At 49.1% G+C, this 10,200-nt stretch overlaps 1 protein-coding gene across 1 annotated transcript in view; it reads left to right on the top strand.

Annotated features, from left to right (window-relative positions):
- Positions 1-9,889: 9,889 nt before the first annotated feature.
- LOC117888908 overlaps positions 9,890-10,200 on the top strand; it is a 25,352-nt gene continuing 25,041 nt past the window's right edge. Inside the window, exon 1 of the mRNA XM_034792701.1 lies at positions 9,890-10,007. The gene's annotated coding sequence lies outside the window, so the exon portion shown is untranslated. The remainder of the gene's footprint in view (positions 10,008-10,200) is intronic.

The following is a 10,200-nucleotide window of genomic DNA, read 5'->3' as shown; positions in this document are numbered from 1 at the left end:
GATGGTTATTGCTTTTTCTAGTGTAAGTTGTGGTTCTAGAAGTAAGCGTTCTCTTACACGAAGCATGATTGTTTTCTCAATGGGCTGGTCTATAATCATCTCATCTGCCATATTCCCAAAGTCATAAGTTACAATCAGACTCCTCAGGGAAGCAATATACTGCATTATAGTCTCCCCTGGTTTCTGCTCACGCTGGCGAAATCTGTAGCGATTAGCTACTACATTCACTTTTGGCACAAAAAAGTTCTTTAATGCAGTGAGTGCAGTCTCATATTTATCATCCGCAAGGGGAAAAGTGTAAAATATACGCTGCCCTTCTTACCAAGGCAGTGGATTAGCAGAGCACGCTTTCTTACTTCAGAAATCTCTGTAGCACTGATTGCAAGCAGATAAGTCTCAAACATAGGGATCCAGGCAGTAAAAGCAATTGGAGGCTCACCTGGGCTTTGCAGAAAGGGTGCAGGTGGATTCAGAGGCAGAAGATCCATCCTTGTCGCCAACCAGGCAAGGTACTAACAAACTTCAACGGGACTTTATTTTTAAAGTGGAAACCTCCTTACCAAGCTGCTACTGCTGCACCCTCTGTTACTCCCACTCAGCCTCCTCAACTCCTCCTCCCTCCTTCCTGTTTCCTGTCCTTTCAGATTCGCAACAGCCAGTGCTCCCAGTTCTAATTTTAAAATTTTATTAAGATGATGTTAAAAAAAATTGTGAACAGAGTTTGAGCATAGAAGTTTCTGGTTATCAGGGAATAACATACAGATTATCGAGGGTGCAAAATTTGGCTTAAGATCAGGTGGCATGAGGAATACATAATCTGCAATATTCCCGATTGGGGGTAAAAGGTTGATGGGTCAAAGTACAGACATTGAGATATGAGGGTATGAAGTTCATAGAGTGGTTGTGTTCGGGTGTGGAGTATGAGTGGATATGATGATGAGGATGGATTGACCCTCATTTGGTGAGATTTAATGTTTAGGGAGTTAATGGTTCCAGTTCATATGATCCAACGGAGAAGGTCACTTGGTCCCTTTCTCGTAGTGGGAGAACGATGTCACTCTGGCTCACTCCTCCTGCTACTGTCGGTGGCTGGTGATGTGCTCGATGTAGATGTCCCCAGACCATTGGATGGCGTCTGAGACCATGAGGCGCCCGCATGAGACGTGTGTAGCATCGACTGATCCCGCAGGTCCGCAGCACACGCTCGTTGCAGGGGTCCCAGCAGGGCCGGCTCTAGGCACCAGCAAAAGAAGCTGGTGCTTGGGGCAGCACATTTTTAGGGACGGCATGGCTGGCGCCAGAATGCCGCCCCTAAAAATGTGCCCCGGCCGCCCTAGCTCACCTCCGCTGCTGCCGCTCACGCACCACGGCGCGCGAAACAGCTGATTCGCGCACCACTGCTCCCCCTCCCTCCCAGGTTTGAGAGCCTGGGAGGAAGGGGGAGATTCCGAGTGGCTGCAGTGTGCGCGCCGCTTCTCCCCCTCCCTCCTAGACTTGAGAGTCTGGGGGGAGGAGGCAGGGCTGGGGATTTGGGGAAGGGGCGGAGCTGAGGTGGGGTCAGGGGTGGGGTAAGAAAAAAATGAGGGGGGGGGCAAAATTGTTTCTGCTTGGGGCGGCAAAAATCCTAAAGCTGGCCCTGGGTCCCAGGCACCCAGGGCTCCGACAATCAGGGCGTCCATCTGCACCTCATAGCCCTTCGCTCTCAGGGTGTCAGCCAGGGGGGCGTACTTTTCCAGCTTACGAGCTCGGGCTTCGCAAAATGCCGGAGTCCTGTTCTCAAAGGAGACCGTGATGTCGACGAGGATGATCTTTTTCTGCGCCTCATTGGTGACGACCACGTCAGGTCGTAGCTGGCTGTTGGTACCGGGGATGGTGCAGTTCACGGAGATCTCCTGCAGGCGTGGCGCGATGGCTTTCACCAGGCGGTTCTGGATGGCGTTGTGGCGCAGCTGCCAGGCTCTGGAGTGGGGTTTGCAGCTGCACAGGACGTGGGGCAGGGTCTCGTTGGGGTAGCCGCACTTCCTGCAACGCTTGTCTCGGTTCCCGTGGCGGACAGCTCCGTTGAGCGGGACGCAGTTGAGCCGGGCACGGTGGATGAACCGCCAGTCGGCGAAACGGGTGAAGCCGCCCCCGGCGAGGAAGTGGTTGCTGGCGTCCCACTTGCTGGTCAACTCAAAGGCTTTACCCTGGTCCGGTTTACGCTTCAGGGTTTCCACGTACAGCGCAATTACAAGCAGCATCTAAACACCACACGTGGGTAGGATGTTTGGTTTTGTGTGATTAGAAATTGGCAACCTTAGTGCTGGGATTCCCCTGCTGTCAGGGACTGGGGGCTGGGTTCCTCCCTCCCCCCTTCCCCCCGCTATGCACAGACTAGGTCCTGGGTTCACCCCTCCCCCGCTGCACAGAGTCTGGGTCCCATCCATCCCCCTTCACGGAGATGTGCTGTGCTGTGCTGTGCAAAGGCGCTGAGATGGAGCGTTGTCGGGGCACAGCGACACCTAGTGTCCGCTGGAGGAAGCACAGAATCAGATGTGGCAAACAATAGGGGGTGGCTTACAAGGTATGAAATTTTATTAAGATGATATTAAAAAAAAATAGTGAACAGAGTTTGAGCATAGAAGTTTCTGGTTATCCGGGAATAACATACAGATTATCGAGGGTGCAAAGTTTGGCTTAAGATCAGGTGGCATGAGGAATACATAATCTGCAATATCCCCGATTGGGGGTAAAAGGTTGATGGGTCAAAGTACAGACATTACTAAAACAAACAACAAGGGGTAATGTAGAGAATGGTCCCTGTCCCCTTCTCGCTGCCCTTCTTCTCCTCCCAGGTCACGAGGGAGGCGTTCCCCCCCCCCATGAGAGGGGCAGCAGGCCACGTGTCTGGACTTCACTGCCATTTCTGCGCATCTGTCTGTCTAGCTGCGTAATAATAATATGGGGCATTTGTAGAGCACACACTACAGGGCGCACTGTGCACTAGGCAGGGCTGGGCAGACACCCGGGCCAGGCACAGCGTGCACCGGGCACAGGCAGGGCTGGGCAGACACCCAGGCCAGGCACAGCGTGCACCGGGCACAGGCAGGGCTGGGCAGACACCCAGGCCAGGCACAGCGTGCACCGGGCACAGGCAGGGCTGGGCAGACACCCAGGCCAGGCACAGCGTGCACCGGGCACAGGCAGGGCTGGGCAGACATCCAGGCCAGGGACAGCGTGCACCGGGCACAGGCAGGGCTGGGCAGACACCCAGGCCAGGCACAGCGTGCACCGGGCACAGGCAGGGCTGGGCAGACAACCAGGCCAGGGACAACGTGCACCGGGCACAGGCAGGGCTGGGCAGACATCCAGGCCAGGGACAACGTGCACCGGGCACAGGCAGGGCTGGGCAGACACCCGGACCAGGCACAGCATGAACTTGGCATGGTCAGGGCTGGGCAGACACACACATTGTGCAAGGCACTGGTAAGATCTCATCTGGAGTCCTGTGTGCAGTTCTGGTCCCCCATGTGCAAGGCAGATGGATTGAGATGGGAGCAGGTGCAGAGAAGGGCTGCTAGGGTGGTTGGCGGATGGAGGCTGGTTGTATGAGAGGAGCCTGGAAGAGCTTGGCTGGTTTAGCTGGCACAGCACAGGCTGAGCAGGGATGTGATTGCTCTGTCCGAATCTCGGGAGAACCCCAGGGAGGGAGAAGAGCTACTGAAGCCAAAGGCCAGTCATGGAACAAGAACAAGTGGGGATAAACTGGCCAGGAGTCACCTTAGGCTGGAAATGAGAAGGTTTCTACCCCTCACAGCAGGGCAGTTCTGGGACAGCCTCCCCGTAAGAAGTGGGTTGTGGGGGAGGGACACCCTGACTGGTTTTCAGGTGGCGTTTGGTAAGTTTACAGGAGGCTGATATGAAGGGTTGGCTGCGATAACAGGGACTGGCAGGGCTGGATTGTGACATTCTGAGGCCCGAAGCTATGTCAAGTGAAAGAGGCCCCATATCATAAAAAAAAATGAATTTATTATTTTCACAGAAAGGACATTGAATATATAAATATAAAGCTTTATATTTGCATATATACAAAGGCGAAGTTGAAGAAATAGAATAATAATCTTCATTTTTCAGCAGCCCTCTCTGTAACAATGGCATCATGACAAAAACAAATTTTAGACAAATTCTTTGAACTAATTTCATATGTAAGTAAAGTAGAAGTAAACAATACAATATAAAAAATACAAAATAAAAAAAAACAGTAAATAATACAATTTACTAGAAGAATTCTCAGGAAATTTTTCTTCTCTGTTGGGGCATCTAAATTGTGGAATTCCTTGTCTGAATTCGCTATGAGACTCTCACAGGATATAAGATGGCAATAGAGGATACAACAGGCAATAGAGGATAGAGGATGCAGATAAACCACAAGCTTAAAGCTCAACTATCCGTTATATTGATATGAATTACACCCAGGTAATAAGCAAACCATCAGAAAATTGTATGCAGGTTGTATTTTTCCAATAAATTGATTTGTTTTGTTTTTATAGAAGGTTATGCTGAATTACCTAATATTGGTACTAAAATTAGTAGCAGAAAAGTTTTATTAAAACCAGTAAATATTTAATTTTATATTACAAATATTGAGATTTATATATCTGTACAACAACAAATAATATTTTATTAATATATATATGCCAAAAACCTGTGTTACTTTACCAGGATATTTCTGTGAAAGTTGGTGCTATTTTGTCTATGTTCTCACAGGAAAACAAGAGAGGATGTATCATTTTTTTTTAAACCACGAATAAGGAAAATTATCGCTCTTTCCATATGAATAAATGAAAAAATGTTTGATTCATTTTCTTAGGGAAATACAAAGTTTATCCAGACTATATATAAAATATATTTACAAATGTTTATTCTGATTTTCACTACAAAACAATGAAGTTTTGGGACAACAAGCTATACCTGCGAAAGAGAAAGAAAGACTTTACCAGAAAAAAAGGACTGGTAATCTCTAGACGGGCATTGAGAAAGTCAGAAAATCTAGCCTATATTCAAGCAACTACAATTAATATTAGAGGCTTTAATAGCCTATAAATCATATATGCACATAGTTTGAAATAACTTGCTCACCAAGTACTCAGAATATTTTGATATATACCTGTATCTTCCTTCACTTCTCTCAAAACCCTCATTTATCCTTCATCAGCGCACACTGATATTTACTGTGTAGGTTCCCGAAACTGGTGGAGGGAAGCCAACACAAATTTATCCTCCTCAAGATCCACTCGACTCAAGTCCATAAGACGAGCACCTGCAAACTCAGTCATGTGAAGCATGGATAGCGCATGAGGCAGAAAGTGGCATGCACACTAAAATACACAATTGTACGTATGTACAGATCAAAAGAAAGAAGAACACACTAACATACAAGTATGAACTTGGCAGGATTGCTTCACGACACTGCTGTCTCCGACCTCACATTTTTCCCGATTTTATTGGCAGTGAGATTATGTATTTATTTAAATAATTATGAAGGCACGGTCAGAATTTTACCAGTAACAGTTGGCCAACAAAATGCTGCTTTAGGAGACTGACAGCAGACTTACTTGTAGAAATACTAATTTTACTAGTGCAGTTATTGTTTTTTTCTCAGCCCTGGCTCCCACCTGTCAATAATGAACAGTCAATGAAGGGTAAGGGTATGGATAGGGTATGTGTAGCCAGATGTGTATATTGGTCATATTTGAACAAAAATGTCTATATTTAGAGAGAATCTTCTTCTTCCCATATCTCTTTTATTTATCAATCAATTTTGATAACACTTGAGATGGTGTAGTCCGTTTTTTATGTTTTAGAGGCTCCTTATATTGTGAGGTCCTAAGCTGTAGCTTAGTTAGTTTATATCTTAATCCGGGACTGGACTCCATGACCCAGGAGGTCCTGTCCAGGACTGTGTTCCTAGGCAGTGACTGACACACTGCACATCAGCCCAGGAGCCCAGATACGGGAACAGTGTTTTGTGACCGGAGCTGCCAGCTATCTGCAAGGAGAGTGTGTCAAAGGCAAGCTACAGGTGTTGCCTTGGCCCAAACTGAATGTCCCCCATCCCCTGAGGCCTTTTGGCTTTCCTAATACTACCCCTCACTGCAGAGATCCATTGGGATGTGCAGTGCAGTGACAGCCTCTGTGCTTCTCTCCCCCCCCAACACACTGCGTCTAGACGAGGAGCTGGCCTGGAACCTTTCACGCATTCAGACAGAGGACTAGCGCCCTTTTGGCCTCTCGTGCATGCAGCTGTTTAGGGGCTCACACTAGGGGACCACAAGGATTCTTCTGGCCCTGGAATCAATGAATCGCTAACCTGGGGGTGGGGGCTGGGGAAGAAGCTCACCAGCTGTCTCTTTGGATCAGGAGGCAGCTCGATCTCCCTCCTAGCTGACGTTATGGCTATGATACAAACGGTTCCCATGGAGAGACGAGGTCAGGAACATTCTTCCAAGGGCTAAAGCAAGGCCCCATTAACAGGGTTAGAACCACATGAAGGTCCCAAGCAGGAAGCAGATCCCTGTTGGGATGGTGGGTATTGACGAGACCCTTCAGGAGCCTTTAGCCACAGCATGGCTAAACACAGGGGTTCTGGACCATGGGGCAGGAATTGCTGCCAGAAGCTAAGTGGCTGAGGAAGAGGAGAGCTCTTGGGGTTTGAGATGTAAGAGAGACTCCAGTATGGGCTGGCCTGGAGCTGCGTTTCATCTGCATTCCTGGGGATAGCAGCAGCGTGCTGGTAGTGTCCTGGAGTTCAGTGCTGCTTCTCGCACCCTGCTGCACAGTCCAGCTCTGATGCAGGCAGATTCCCACAGCCCAGGCTGTGAGATGGAGCAGGTCCGAGACTGGGTGCTGGATGCAACCCCTCCTTGGAGTGAGACGGTCTGGAGGCAGGGAGCTTCCTGAATACCACAGTTGTCTGGCCCAGGAAGGGCTGCTAATATTAGCTAGGAGGGTGATCGTGCTGCCTTCTGACCCAAAGAGACAGCTGACTAGCTTCTTCCCCAGGCCTCCCTCCCTGCCTGGAGAGGCCCCAGGGCAGAGATTCATAGATCCCAGGGCCAGAAGGACCCTTGTGACCATCTAGCTTCTCTACATTAGGGTGTAAAATAGCTCAGAGCCTACAGTGCCAGACCTAACCTACATGCCTATGCCCTGGTGGGGCGGTGGGTCTGGGCCAGGGTTGGGGTTAGGTTAAGATTTAGGGCTACCGCTAGGGTTGGGTTAGGATTAAGTTTAAGATTCTGTCCAGGGTAGTTTTAGTAAAAGTCTGGGACGGATCATGGGCAATAAACAAAAAAATCACAGAAGCCCATGACCTGTCCCTGACTTTTACTAAAAATACCGGGGGGAGGACAAATAGACTACTGCCAGGGGGTTGCAATGGGCATGTCGGACAGTATAAAAGTGCCAAATAAAGAGGTAAAATAACCGCTCTACGCCTACTCAAGATTCCCATTTATGCATCCCAGGATCACATTAGCCTTCTTGACCACAGCGTGGCACTGAGAGTTCATGTTCACCACCACTCCCACACCTTTGTCAGTCACTGCTTTCCAGCATAGAGTCCTCCCTCCTGTAAGTACGGCCTGTGTTCTTTGTTCCTAGATGTGTACCTTTATACTTAGCCATATGAAAATACATATTGTTTGCTTGCGCCTAGGTTACAAAGTGTTCCAGATTGCTCTGAACTAGTGACCTGTCCTCTTCATTATTTACCACTCCCCCAATTTGTGTGTCATCTGCAAACTTCATCAGTGAGGACTTCATGTTTTCTTCCAGGTCACTGATAAAAATGCTAAAAAACGTAGAGCCAGAAACCTGTGAGACCCCACTAGAAACACACTCGCTCAATGATTCCCCATTTACAATTATATTTTGAGACCTATCAATTAGCTACCTTATAATCCACTTAATGGGTGCCATGTTAATTTTATATCGTTCTAGATTTAAATCAAAATGTGCTGTACCAAGTCAAAGGCCTTAGAGATGTCTAAGTATATTACATTGACACTATTACCTTTATCAATCAAACTTGTAATTGCAACAAAAATGATACCAAATTAGTTTGACAGGATCTATTTTCCATCAATCCATATTGACTGACATCAGTTACATTACCCTTGTTTAATTCTTCATTAATCAAATCCCGTATCAACCTCTCCCTTATCTATAGGGGGATCTATGTCAGAATGACAGGCCTATAATTACCCAAGTCATCTCTTTTACCCTTTTAAAATATTGTCACACCATTAGCTTTCTTCCAGTCTTCTGGTACTTCCACACTGCTTCAGGCCTTACTGAAAACCAACATTAAGGGTCCAGGAAGTTCCTCAGCCAGCTCTTTTAAAACTCTTGGATGCCAGTTACCTGGACCTGCTGATCTTAAATGTCTAACTTTAGTAGTTGCTGTTTAACATCCTCCTGAGATACTAGTGGAATGGAAAGAGTGTTGTCATAAGATATGACTTCATTATCTGTTTTTATAACTGGCTTAGGGAAAGGCTAGAATTAGGGTGAAGGGCAGTTTTCACGTTAGATTTAAGTTTAGTTGTCTAAACTGAATGTATTTCCAATATAAAGTTCACACAATTGTTTAGTTTATTATTTTAAATAGATTTTTGCCTTAAATGGTGAGATTTAGTCACCATTTGCAGATAGCGTGCACACACACATACACCTAACCATACTCTCTAACACACATCTAGTACACCTACTAACATGTACACAGTCCCACTAACTCTCTCTTACTCCCACTTGACCAGTCCTGGCTCCCTGCCCTTTACATAGGATGACCAGACAGCAAATGTGAAAAATTGGGATAGAGGATGGGGGGTAATAGGAACCTATATAAGAAAAAGACCCAAAAATCGGGACTGTATCTATAAAAGCGGGACATCTGGTCACCCTACCTTTACATGAGCCAGTTCTGATGCTGTCATGCAACTCCCATCTCTTCCTTGGATCTGCTGCTGCTTAGGGTTTGTACAGGGTGTGGCAGAGTGGGGTCAACCAGATCCCCCTGGAGCTAACACTAAGCAATGAACAAGGCTTCACATCCAACCACCCTTGTCTATATTAGAGTGTGAAATGGGTCACGGCCCCAGTGCCAAACCTAACCTACATCCTCGTGTGCATACCCTGAGGGGTTAGGGCTAGAGCTAGGGCTGGGTTATAGTTCTGGATATGATTTTGTCCCGGTAAAATTAAACAAAATTCATGGTACAGTCATGGGGAAACTGTACAAAATCAGGGTCTGGTGATGGCGGGGCTGAAGCCGAAACCAGAGCCCCGCTGCCCAGAGCTGAAGCCCGAGTGGGGCTGAAGCAGACTGAAGAAGTCACAGAGATCTGCAACCAAATCAGACCCTTAGCTGTGGTTAGGTCTCGGATATGGTGACCAGATGTCCTGATTTTATAGGGACAGTCTCGATTTTTGGGTCTTTTTCTTATATAGGCTCCTATTACCCCACCCCGACCCCGTCCCGATTTTTCACACTTGCTGTCTGGTCACCCTAGTTTCGGCTGAGCGTTCGAATGGGGTTAGGATTAGTGTGAGGGGCAGGTGAGGGGCAGGTTTAAGGCTAGAGTTAGTTCTGGGTTAGCTGGATAAACGAAAGGGGTTTCCAACAGAAAACGTCCCAAACCTAGTTTATGAACTAGCTTTTGGTTGCAAGGGCCAGTTTTGGCCACCATTGGGTGACAGCAGCAGTGACAGCNCCCCCCCCCCCCCGCAGTCCTGCCGCCCTGCGCCCCCTGGCCTCCGCCCAGCGAGTCCTGCTGCGCCCCGCCCCCGACCCTCCAGGTCAGACCCCCGGAGAGACTCCCCCCGCCCCCCGGAGTAGCGGGCACGCGCGGTGCACGCTGGGACACCGAGGCATTGTCCTGTCCCGGCTCCCGGCCGCGGCGCGCGCGGTGCATTGTGGGGGAGGAGCCCCGGTGCCCGGGCCCCCGGGACGGGAGGGAGCTCGGCAGGTACCGGAGGGGGAACAGGGGCGCGTCGGGGGGCCGGGCCCGTTGCTCGGAGGGGGGCCCGGGGAGCGTCGGGGGGCCGGGCCGGTTGCCCGGAGCGGGGCCCGGGGAGCGTCGGGGGGCCGGGCCGGTTGCCCGGAGGGGGGCCCGGGGAGCGTCGGGGGGCCGGGCCCGTTGCCCGGAGCGGGGCCCGGGG

Source organism: Trachemys scripta, chromosome 16 (assembly GCF_013100865.1).
Source record: "Trachemys scripta elegans isolate TJP31775 chromosome 16, CAS_Tse_1.0, whole genome shotgun sequence".
NCBI classification, from domain to species: domain Eukaryota; kingdom Metazoa; phylum Chordata; order Testudines; family Emydidae; genus Trachemys; species Trachemys scripta.
Note: the sequence above shows the minus strand (reverse complement) of the source record. Positions and strands in the feature narration are given on the sequence as shown.